A 12,840-nucleotide genomic window follows, 5' to 3' on the forward strand; every position below is an offset into this window, starting at 1 on the left:
AGGACCCTGCACAGGATTGTCATGAGGACCCAGTGGGTGATCCACCCCCACATACACATGTACACACAGTACTTCCCACCCCACGTGTGTCAGCGAGACTAATCCTTACCTCAGCCTAAGAGGCCCAGGGAGGTGGGGTGACTCACCTGAGGTCACGTAGGTTGTCTGTCCCCCTGCCCACTCATGTATCGGCTCACGCGAGAGAGCCAAGCACAGGGCCACCTCAGAAAGCTCAGCACATTCCTCCCCTCCTCATGCCTCTCCAAGTCCTAGCTGGTCCCTTGAGGCCCGCCTCCCGGCCGCCTCTGCCATGATGCCCTCCCAGCCCCCTCCTCCTGCCCTGGAGTCCTTCCTGTCTGCCCTGTCCTGTTCACACCGGGCAGCTGGCCTTGGCTCACCAGCCAGACCATAAGCTACCTGAGGGCAGGGCACTCCGCTGGGCACACAGCTGTGGCTGAACAAGAAGTGGTGAATGAGCATGGGGGTGGGGGGGGGGGGGCATGTGAGGGAGGGGTTGAGCCCTGATGGCAGAGTGAAGGTTTATGAGTGATACCCGAGATGCTGGGTGGGTCCGCTTCCTGCAGCTGCTGCCAACTGCGTCCCAGACTGGGCGCGGGGATCCTGGCTTCCCCTGCATGACGCAGGAGCAACGTCAGATGGCCGAAGGGGGCAAGGGTCATCATTTGGGGGTAGGGCAGCTTCTGGGGGCCACCAAGCTACTGAGCCCAGTGAAAGGTGCACGTGGCAAGCTGTCCACTACGGTGAAGGGTGGGGCTGGACAGAACGACCTTGCTGGGACCGACTGACTCTGTGACCCCTTGAATATCCCAGCCCATGTACAGGCCAGACGGAGCTGTGATCAGAGTCTGGGCTTGGCTGGCTTCGCATCCTGGCTGTTTCTTACTAGATATGTGTCACTGGGCAAGTTAATCAACCTCTCTGGGCCTCAGTTTTCTCATCTGCAGGTGGAAGTATGATACCTACCCCCATAGGATTATTATGAGAATTAAATGACATTATGTAGAAAAGGCATTTGTTCACAGTGCCTATACCATAGAAGGGGTTCAACAAATGCAAAAAGTGATATTATTGTATTTATTAGCTATAGGCACAGAGACCATGAGAGACTGAATTGAAGCCCCACAGCAGGCAAAGCCAAGGAGGGACCGAGACTCCTACTTAGTAACTATAGCAAGAGGCAACAAAGCATGGGGCTGTGCATGAGACCCTGAAGCCAGGCTGCCTGGTCGTGCAGGTCAACTCTGCCACTCACAAGCTGTGTGACCTTGGGCAACTTCCTTAACCTCTCTGTGCCTCATGTGCCCATCTGTGCCTCGTTTTCTCCATCTGTGAAATAGGGATTATAATAGTGCACCTGCCTCATAGAGTTGCTGGAAGGATTGAGTTAATTTGTGTAAAGTGCATGGAAGAGTTTCTTGTACTGAGGAAACACTCCATAAGCTCAGCAGTTATCGGGCTATGTGACCCTGAGCAAGTCCTTTCCCTCTCTGGGCCTCTGCTTCATCTCTGTAAAATGAATCATGAGACTAGTTCAGCTGGAGGCTCCTTCCTTCCAGCTTTGAGATCCGTAGTTCTGGGGAGTGGAGGCACTCCCCAGAACCCTCGTCCCACACACCGGAGGGCAGGACCTGTCCTCAGCCTCTATTCCTCCCCCTCTCCTTTCTCCTCCTCCAGGAGAGCCAAAGGAGCCAAAGAAGAGGGGCAGCCTTGGTGGTGAGGAGGCGGGGAGGCAGTCACAGGGTTGGGACAGTGGGGAGGCGATGCATCCCCCCTCCCACCAACCCTCTATCCTGTTCCCACTGCCCACTGGTGCCCCATGGATGGGCAGCTGGGCCAGGCCTCTGCTCATCTCTGACCAGGGTGGGACCCACAGAGGCAGAGCTGGCTTGCCCCCTCCATCAGGAGGGAGAATCCCCAGAGAAGCCCCCTTCTTGGCTTGGCAGAGCCAGGCAGGCCTTGCCCAAGAATGAAGACAGCAGAGGCCAGGAATCAAGCCCTGACAGCTGTGGGACCTCAGGCAGACCCCTGATTCTCTCTGAGCTTGTCTTGGGGTCTGAGCACAGGAGGGCAATGTCTCGGCCCCTGCTGGACCTGTTGACAGAGAGCTCATAACTCAGGGCGGTAAGAGCTCAGTGTCCCCCTCCCCCAGGGGCCTGATGCAGGTGGTCTTATCGCACACCTCACCTGCAGCCCTCCCCGCCTGGCTGGGCTTGAGTCACTTTAGGGAATGGTGCCTCTGACCAGAGCCTCAGGGTGAGGTGGGAGCAACTGGAAACCCTACACCAGGAAACAAAGCCTATTCTCTGTCACCCCTCCCATGACCCTCCTTCTTCCCACACCTGTGGCCATTGTTGTCCAAGGAAATCAGGCTTCACATGGGAACCAGGAGGAGGGAACCTGGCCCTGCATCCTCCCCACACCCTCTGCACTCCCCAGGGATATTCCCAGGCCTACCTCAGCCCCATCTCCCATTTCCCTCCCACTTCCTGGTTGGTACCCCTAGCCCCAACAAATTCCATCCATCTATCTATCCATCCATCCATCCGTACCTTTATTCCATGCATAGCTATTTGCCAGGCACTGCACTAGAGTCCAAGGATGCCCAGCAAGTAAGACAAAGCATCTGTCTCTATGGATTCCCAGCCCAGGGCAGGAGACAGACTAGGAGAACTATTTGATAAGGTGGGATTTGTACCCTGATCCCAGGGCCCTGACACTGGCAGGATCAGGGAAGGCTTCTCAGAGGACATGATGCCCATGCTGGATTGTGCAGATTAAGAACAAGGGCATGTGGAGAAGTCTGGAAGCAAGAGCTACCGTCAGCCCCACAAGGGCAGGGCCCGTTTTGTTCATTGTTGTGTCACTAGTGTCTAGAACAGTGTGACATGCAATAGATGCTCAGTAGGTATTAGAATCAGTGTTTGGGCAGAGCTTCCTAGACCTGAAGCGGCAGCTGTGATTGTGAGCTGAAGTGGCGTGGGCGATGGGGGCAGGACCACGCCGGGCCCACAGACCCTGTGCACTTGCTCTGAGGGCAGTGAGGAGCCATGGGGGCTGTAAGCAGCCGAGTGACACTCCGCCTCACCCTCCGTTCCCTTCCCCTGACTCTGACTTTCTGAGCCCCTGCACGGCCCAGCTGCAGCTGCCCCTTCCCTCATCCAAGTCCATATCTGTTGGTTTGTGGAAATAAGCACATATTAAGCACCTACTGCATGCCAGATGTTTTGCTGTGAGCTGGAGGTGAATTGGACAGTATTGCCCACACATTACCCACAATCCAGGACAGGGACTCTTTTTTAAAAAAAAAATTTTTTTAATTGAAGTATGGTTGATTTACAGTGTTGTGTTAGTTTCTGGTGTACAGCAAAGTGATTCAGTTATACATATATATACATTATTTTTCATATTCTTTTCCATTTTGGTTTATCACAGGATGTTGAATGTAGTCCCCTGTGCTAGGGGACCTTGTTGTCTATCTATTTTATACATAGTAGTTTGTATCTACTAATCCCAAACTCCTAATTTGTCCCTCCCCCACCCCCTTTCCCCTTTGGTAATCATAAGTTTGTTTTCTGAGTCTGTTTCTGTTTTGTAAATAAATTCATTTGTGCCATATTTTAGATTCCACATATAAGTGATATCATATGGTATTTGTATTTCTCTTTCTGACTTACTTCACTTAGTATGATAATCCTTAGGTCCATCCATGTTGCTGAAAACGGCATTCATTATCTCACTCTTTTTTATGGCTGAGTAATATTCCGCTGCATATATATAGGTGTGTATATATATATATATATATATATATATTCTTTATCCATTCATCTATTGATGGACACGTAGGTTGTTTCCAGTGAACACTGGGGTGCATATGTGTCTTTTCTAATGAGAGTTTTGTCCAGATATATGCTCAGGAGTGGGATTGCTGGATTATATGGCAACTCTCTTCTTAGGAGGACAGGGCCTCTTAATCTGGGGTTCATGGAGGGGCTGCAGGGGGTCTGTGAGCCCCTGGAATTGTGTGTGTATTCTGAGGTGGGAGATCTACAGCTTTTAGTAGATTCTCAAGAGTGACCAGCTCCCCACACAGGTCAAGGCCCACATGTGTAGGAAAGAAAGTTGCTTTCCCAGCATTGCATCTGGTTGCTGTTGAGAGACGTCAGGTCCCAGGACCTCCCAATCTTAGCTTAACCCTGACTCTGCCCTGGACCCCAAACCCTGCCAACCCTGTGTCAGGAGCTGGCCATTCCTGGCAGCAGATGAGAGCCCCAAGCACTTCCTGCCTGGTGGTGCAGCTGCCTGGCCGGGGTGTGCCGCCCACAGCCCTGGCCCCTGGAGCAGCTTTAGCTGGGTCAGCTTAGGATGGTTCTGGGAACCTGTGGCTGCCACTGTATCTGGAAAGTCACCATGGGGGAGGGGCAGGACTCAGGGTCAGGGCACGGGCAGTAGGATCTGAGGATCGGATCCACACAACCAAAGGGCACAGCGGCTCCCTGACTGCAGCAGCTGGCAAAGGGACATCTTTCAACACTAAGTCCCACCCCACCCTCCCCCAACCTCTCCCTGCCAGCCCTCAGAAATGCTTTATATTTTTTTCTTTTCATATCCCTTTTCCCCTTTTAGCATCTTCATTCATTTCATTCACTTATTCATTTCTTTCATTTATTCTTGAGCACCTAGAAGGAGAATAGGAGACTGACTAGGAGCACCAGGCTCGTACGTCACCAAGCTGGGCTGGAGGAAGCACTTGGTGGGGGGTGACGGGGAGAGGAGGCCAGGGGAGGCCAGCAGGGAGCATGGGGCCAGCCAGGGTACTCCCCACGGTGTCCCCAGGCATCCAAGCTGGGGCCCTGCAGGGAGGTGGGGGCTGAGCCCATGACTGTAACCCCCTGAGCTGAGCTACAGAGCATGGCAGGGGTGGGGTGGGGCTCATGTGGGAACCTCATCATCTAGGGCTCTGGAGCAGAACAGGAGTCAACTGGAAGAATGTACCCAATGAACCTCCAGCACCATTCAGTGGAGAGGATGCCCTGAACCCTCAATTGTGCCTCAATTTCCTCATCTGTAAAATGGGGACAAGTTGGGGTCAAAGTATAGGAGGATTAATGTGAGAAATAAGGGACTTCCCTGGTGGTCCAGTGGTAAAGAATGTCCCTTACAATGCAGGGGACGCAGGTTCGATCCCTGGTTGGGGAACTAAGATCCCATGTGCTGCGGGGCAACTAAGCCCGCGTGCCACAACTACTGAGCTCGCACACCTCAACTAGAGAGCCCGCGCGCCACAGCTACAGAGCCCACACGTCCTGGAGCCTGCGTGCCACAACTGGAGAAGAGAAAACGCGCATGCCACAACTAGAGAGAGGCCCGCGTGCTGCAATGAAAGATCCCGCATGCCTCAACGAAGATCCTGCGTGCTGCAACTAAGACCCAACACAGCCAAAAATAAATAAATAATAAATCTTTTTTAAAATGTGAGAAATAAATGAATTAATTCACTTAGCATTGCTGGTAATAACCTTGTTTCTGGGTTGGCAGTGGGTTCCCTGTGTTCATTGTATGATTAAAAATTGAGGGCTTTACTGGTGGCACAGTGGTTAAGAATCCGCAGGGGACACGGGTTCAATCCCTTGTCCGGGACGATCCCATATGCCGTGGAGCAACTAAGCCCGTGTGCCACAACTACTGAGCCTGCGCTCTAAAGCCCGCGAGCCACAACTACTGAGCCCAAGCGTCACAACTACTGAAGCCTGTGTACTCTAGGGCCCGTGTGCTGCAACTACTGAGCCCACATGCTGCAACTACTAAAGCCCGTGCACCTAGAGCCCGTGCTCCGCAGCAAGAGAAGCCACTGCAATGAGAAGCCCGCGCACTGCAACGAAGAGTAGCCCCCACTCACCGCAACTACAGAAAGCCTGCATGCAGCAATGAAGACCCCAACACAGCCAAAAATAAAAAATAAATTAAAAAGGGATATCCCTTTAAAAAAATTTTTTTGAAAGGGCCATGCATGGACTCTTGGTGAGTGTGGGTCATAGACCCAGGATTATGGTTAATCCAATTAACATTGGTCCTAAAAAAAGCCTCTAAAGTGCTTGACACACGCTGAGTGCTCCCTAACCCTGGCCACAATGTAGATGACAGAGACAGAGGTCCCCACAGGGAGAACCTTCCAGGGTCGACAGGGCCTGGCTGTATGCCAGGCACTTGCACTTTCTCTCATTTGCTCCTTACAGCATCCCTTTGAAGAAGGAATCCTTGTTCCTCTTTCACTGAGAAGAGAAACTGAGGCTGAGAGGGGAAGTGACTTGCCCAAGGTCACACTGTGGGACTGCAGCAGAGCTGGGATTTGAACTCCATTTCCAGACTCAGTGCTCTTCCCCAGCAGCCCAGATGCTTCGGGCTTCTCCAGCTCAATAGAAACAGTGCCCTAAGGGTCTCTGGACCGCTTCCGCCACCACCCCAGGGCCCTGAGGGGATGGCCTACCCAGCAGCCCACTAGTTTGAGCCCCCTCAGCTCTGTTTTCTCATCTGTCTCCTTAGAGCTCATCTGGCCTGAGCCAGGCCCTGGGGTCTGCCCATCCTGGCCCCATGACTGCACAGGCCACCATGCCCGTGGCTGCCCCTTCTTCCCTCCAGGCCACTCATCCTTCGGGAGAGCAGGTGTGTGTCAGGAGGGAGGGGGTTGAGGGGTAGAAAGGGGCTTCTACTGGAAGAACATGCTGTCAAGGTCAGGCCATTGGTGGACCTGGACCTCCAGAGGCAGATGGAGAACACAGAGGGTGGTAAGGGAGCCAGAGGACCATGACACTGGGCAGGGGGCACTGAGGGCAGACCCCCCAGCCCACAGCACCATCCACATGCACCCTGCAGTCCTCCAACCAGGGCCTGAGCCCCGACCCTCAGCCTCAAACACGACGTGGTGGGCGCCTTGTCTACAAAAGGCAGAGTCAAATGGCTGTGAGCGCTGCACGCCCAGGCTCAGCCCAGCCCCCAGACTGTCCAACAATGGCCAGACTGTCCTGCCCAGGCCCCAGCAGTGCCCCAGGCTGGGGGCAGCAAGCGTGCAGAGAGAGATCCTGGCTATCTCTAACTCCTGCTCGGCTCTGCTGCCGTTGTGCTGTGTGACCTTGGGCACTTCATTGCCCTCTCTGATCCTCAGTATAAAGGGATCTTGGAGGACTGGTTGATCTCTATTCTCCTGGTTCAGCCCTTCTGTGTCTGTGATTCTAACCCCATGGAGGAAGAGAGTTAGAATCCTTCAGGTCTTGATTCAAATATCACCTTCTCAGGCAGGCTTTCCCTGACCCCTCACCACCACCCCCCCCACACACACGCTTAAAATTGCCCGACACTTCCTATCCTACACCCCTGCTTCATTTTTGCCCCATTGTACAGTCATCACCTTCGGACACCCTCTTAGCTTACTTATTTGTGTTTATTTGTTGTCTCTCCCCATGGGGGAGTGAGACTGGGGGAGTGGGATTGGTCTGTCCCTTCACTGCTGCGCCCCAGCGCCTGGCGGGCAGCAGGTGCTCAGCAAATAAACGTTTGCTGAGGGTGTGACTTGGGGGTCGGCCATGTAACAGGCCTGGGCGGCCAAGGAGGGGGACTGGAGAGTGGGTGCTGCAGTCTGGGCGTGAGGTGCGGTGTCAGGGCAGGGTGAGAGGGGGCGCCTGGGCAGGGTGTCCCTCTGCCCGGGAGGCGCCCACCGGGCAGTGACCGGGCAGCCTGAGCCCGTGTGAGAGAGGGGCCCCTTCCCAGCTTGCGGCCCCCCTCATCATCTCCTGGGGCGGGCAAGCGGGCGGAAGGCAGCCTCCTGGTCGGGACACGAAGGCCCGCCTGCCCCCGACTCGGAAAGCACGCAGCCCTGATAAGGTGGGTAAATTTCAAAGGGGCTAATGGGGCAGGGCCGCTGATAGCAGGACCGGGGCGCTGCCAGCGGCCTCCCCTCACTTCCCACCACCCCTCGGCCCAGCCCCCCTGCCGGCCTGCGAGCAAAACAGGTTCAATTGTGCTCTTATCTGGGCCTGCGGTTTTGTCAGGGCTGCCAGCCCCGCACTAATGGGGAAAAGGCAGCAGCCAGCTCGCGGGCGTGGGTAGTGACGCGGCCCCTCTACCTCCACCCCCCACGAGGGGCCGGGCCAGGGGGTGTACCTGGCACCTGGGAGCGGGGTCGGGAGGGGCGACTGACGCACCGAGGTGGGGGGGGGGCTGCCACGGCCGAGGGCCAGGCTTGGCTTCGGCTCCTGGCTCCACGGCTCGCCAGGTGAGCTGCCTCCCTCTCCCTGCCTCAGTTTCCTCACTGATGTTTGAATAGGGACACTGATGAGAGGGGTGCTGCCTCCAAGGGCTGTCAGGACACTGACATGAGTTACGCTCTGTAGAGCAACTGACGTGGCCCCGGGCTCATAGTGAGCCCCGGATAAGGGAGGTGCTTGGCAGGAGGACCCGGGAAATTGAGGGGCCAAGGCTTCCAGGCCCTGCCATCTGGCCACGCTGCCTCCCTGGCCTTTTCGCTCTCCACTCCCCGCTCTCTGCGCAAGCCACACCGGCTTCCTGACGTTCCTCAAACACACCAGGCATGAGCCCACCTCAGGGCCTTTGCTCAAGCTTTGCCCCTACCTGGAATGCTTACAGGTTACTCAGGGCTTCCTGTTTTTGCTCAAATCCCACCTTCTCAAGGAGGTCTGCCCTGACCACCATATTCCATGCTGCTCCCCATGCCCCACCCAGCACCCCTGACACCCTGTTTTTCATGGCACTCATCAGAGTCTAGGGTACTATATAATTTACTCATTTATTACTTTTCCTGTTGACTATCTTTCTCCTCTAGAATGTAAACCAACCAAAGTTCAGTGCTATGTCCCAGGGAACCATGCCTGGCCCACAATAGGCCTTCAGCACATATGTGTGGAGTGAATGGATTCAGAAGGCAGAGATCAGGCCAGGGCTGAGGTTGTATCTTGGGACAGCACCCTGCTGTACCATCGCAGGGGCCTAAGGGGGAGGAGAGGATGTTCCGTGTGTGTGTGTGTGTGTGTGTGTGTGTGTGTGTGTGTGTGCGTGTGTTTGTGCATGTATGTGTGTGTCTTCTTTGACCCCCAGATAGGCCTGCAGTGTTCCGCAGGCTTGGAGCCCATCTCTGGCAGGAGCTCTGCATGACTCAGTTCACAGGGAAGTCTGGGGACCCTGAGAGCTGTGCTGGGGCCCTGGGGTGGAGTGAGGCCTCCTTAGATGGCATCCCAGGTGTGAATCAGTGATGGGGTGGGTGGATGAGGCTATAGGCAAGAGTGTGTGTCGGGGTTGGAAGGGTGGGTACACCCAGGCCTTGGACACAGGAAAGACTGGCCCATCTACTCAGCCACGGTTGGGGGGAGTGTCTGAGGAGGAGGAGGAGATGGCATTGGTGAGGAAGCCCAGGGCCTGGGGAGCCAGGCCCCGATCTGGGAAAGCCTTTGGCATCTCCTACCTTTTGGTTTTTCCCAGAGTGGAGAGGGTCATGCACACAGTAAGGTGCTCCTGAAACCAGTAACCCACAGATGGGAGAGATGCTGGAGGTCATCTGTGCCCTCTGAGGCCACCAGGCCATGAACACCTACAGGACAGATTGTGCCCGGCCACCCTGCCCCTAGTGCCTGTCCAGGGCCTGGCACAGAATAGGTGCTCAGTAAATGCTTGCTGGCCTGCGCAGAGCACCATGTCATGGCCCAGGGGGCCCTGCGTGCTCCAGGTGATGGAAATGCAATGCATGGATATGTGGGCCTGAGGACACAGCCCCCCGCCCGTTGGCTATTCCTGGTCTCCTCGTCCACCATCCAGCTGCAGTACAGTGTCCTGGAAAGAAGACTCCAGCAGACCCAGCCCGAATCCTGCCTCTGCCACTTCCCAGCCTTGACTTTGGAGCCTCTGTTCCTCATCTGCCGTGAGAAAGGTCAGTGAAGCCACCAGTTGCTGGACTTGCTAGGATGAGATGAGATAGTGCATGCCCCCCTCCAGAGCATGGTTGGGGTCTGGACTCAGATCCCCACCCTACTGTGTGTCCTTCAGGTCTGTCCCCTAACCCCTCTGGTCTCAGGGGCTTCCTCTGGACTGCAAGGGCTGGGTGGTCTCTGGGTCCCACAAACCAGGCTTTCTGCCCACACTGCCCCCACGGCCCCATCTGGGTGACCAGCCCCAGACTCTTCAGCAAGGGAGCCCTTTCCCAGGCTGTTCCCTTCTCATAGCTGGAGTCTGGGGCAGGGCAGGGCCTGGTGTCCACCAGGCAGGGGGAGGGCAAGAACCAACTGGAAGCCCTGTCTCTCTGTGGCTGACGCAGGTCCCAGCCTTGTCCTTGCCATCACTCCCAGGCTACAGCTCCTGCGAGGGTGGGGATCCAAGGAGATGGAGACGGCAATCTCACTGACCAACTGACCAACAGACAAAGACAGACTGCCCTTTCCAAAGTACATCCACTTCCTTTGTCATTCACCCATCACAAGGCCCCACCAGGATCCCCCAAGGCAGGATCAGCAGGGCAAGTATTATTTCCATTTCACAGGGGAGGTGAGGGAGGCCCAGAGGGGGCTAGTAAGTGGCAGCGCCAAACCAAGCCCTGGGGCCTGCCTCCCATCCAGCGCTCTTCACTCTCTGATGGACTAGTGCAAGAGAGGATGCACGCAGGGAGGGAAGCTCTGGAGCTGGCTGCTCCAGAAATCATAATCTGTGTTGGGTCTGAGGCTGCGGGCTGCTCGAGGGTCCCTGCCCTCGAGGAGTAGAATCTTGGGAAGAAAAGAAACACTGGGAAACAATTAGAGCACAAAGAATTGGGACATGTGAGGTCTGCAAGCACTAGAGGGGACGTGGGAAAGCTTTCTGGAGGAGAAAGCTCTTGAGATGGGGCTCGAAGGATGAGGATGCTTTCAATCGACGTAGAAGGAACTCAGCTCCATTTGAACAACAGAAAAAGAGCATTACTGGTTCATCCAGGTGTCCATGGAGTGATGGCTCTGCCAGGCTCCTTCTCTGGCTGTCTCAGCTCACACCCCCTGGAGGTGACAGCTCCCAATACTCACTCTCAAGGCTTAGAAACCCCAGTGACCAGAGGGAATGTTATCTCAGTAGGTCAGAGCAAAGTTCCAGGATGGAGTGGGTGGTGTGTTGGACCCCAGGTCTGCAGCAGGTGATGTAGAGAAGGTATTGCCCGTAACAGATGGGTGGGGTCTGGATGGGGGAGAACAGGAGGGGGCACATTTCACCCCCTGAGGGTTTGGCCAGAGGAGAATTGAAGAGGAGGACCAGCCTTGAGGAGCTGTGGGCAGGAGGCAGGAGGTCTAGTAGACCAAATGACCTGTGCGAGAGACCTGGGACTTGACCCCAAGGGGACAAGGCGGGTAGTAAGAGGGTCCTATCAGGCGCAAGGTGATTGAGGAAACTTCAGATTTGAGCTTATATCTGCTTCCCAGCTATGACCTTGGGCAAGGCATTTTAAACATTTGGGCCTCAGTTTCTTCACCTGAAAAATGGGCACAGTAATAGTTACCTGGAAGGGCTGCTGTGGGGAGTAAGATGACGTGGCCTGTAGCTGGTGGTCAGCAAGCCCTGGAACTTGCTTGTTCACAGAGCACTTTCACAAGATTATCTCACCCCTCACCACAGCTCTGAGGGTTCCCAGGGCATGGGCAGAGGGGAGTCCAGCAGGTTCCAGCCAAAGTCACAAAGCTGGAAGGTGACAGAACTAGGATGTGTATTCGGGTCAGATCCTGAGCTGGTGTCACAACACCATGCTGGATGGATCAAGGTGCTGAGGGGTGTGTGTCACCCAGAGTCCCCTAATTGGCCCTCCCTTCCCCTGGAGCCCACCGGAGTTGCCCCAGGTGGGCACCAAACTGCCTTGAGCCCACCACTGACATCCACCCCAAGCAGCCTCTTAGCACCTTAGCCCATGTGAGCCCCAGCTGAGCAGATGGAGAGTCCTCTCCTTGCTACCTCTTGGATCTTTCGAGCTTCCAGAGGCACCCTTTGTTTCGTTACTCCAGGCCTGGGCTGGTAGAATCACAGTCCATGCTTAGCACAGCTTAGTCTGGCCCATCCATTCAGGCCTACTCATTCCTGAGGACACCTATGAAGTGCTCCTTTGGTCCCAGAGCAAAGCTGTACCAGCATTCAAGGGGCAGCCTTCCCAAAATCAGGGTTTTCTGTAGTATAATCAGTCCCCTTACAAATGCCACCCAGCAGTGAAATATCCTCTCTGGCTGCAAGAGTATTCTATCTTCATCTATCTACCCATCTTCTGGTCTATCTCAAATAGAATCAGACTGGGCTTTGAATAATAAAGACCCCACTTAACAAAAGCCAAAGGTCTATTTTTCTCATAAAAGTCCTGAGGCAGGCGGTCCAAAGCCACTTTGAAGGTTTTATGCAGTCCTCAGAGACCTAAGCTCCTTCCAGCTCACTGCTCCTCCATCTTGTCTTCATGGTCCAAAATGGCAGCCAAGATTCCAGCCATCACAGCTGCATTTTGGACCATGAAGACAAGTAAGGTCTTGTCTTGAAGACAAGACCGTGAAGGCAGTAAGACAGAGGAAGGATAAAGAAGAAGGAGGTGAATGGTACATGCTAGTTTACTTTTTTTTTTTCTTGGTACTTTACTTTTAAGAAAGATTCCTAGGGCTTCCCTGGTGGCGCAGTGGTTGAGAGTCTGCCTGCCGATGCAGGGGACACGGGTTCGTGCCCCGGTCCGGGAAGATCCCACATGCCGCGGAGCGGCTGGGCCCGTGAGCCATGGCCGCTGAGCCTGCGCGTCCAGAGCCCGTGCTCCGCAATGGGAGAGGCCACAACAGT

Source organism: Monodon monoceros, unplaced genomic scaffold, assembly GCF_005190385.1.
Source record: "Monodon monoceros isolate NGI ecotype Baffin Bay Population unplaced genomic scaffold, NGI_Narwhal_1 Super_Scaffold_3, whole genome shotgun sequence".
NCBI classification, from domain to species: Eukaryota; Metazoa; Chordata; class Mammalia; order Artiodactyla; family Monodontidae; genus Monodon; species Monodon monoceros.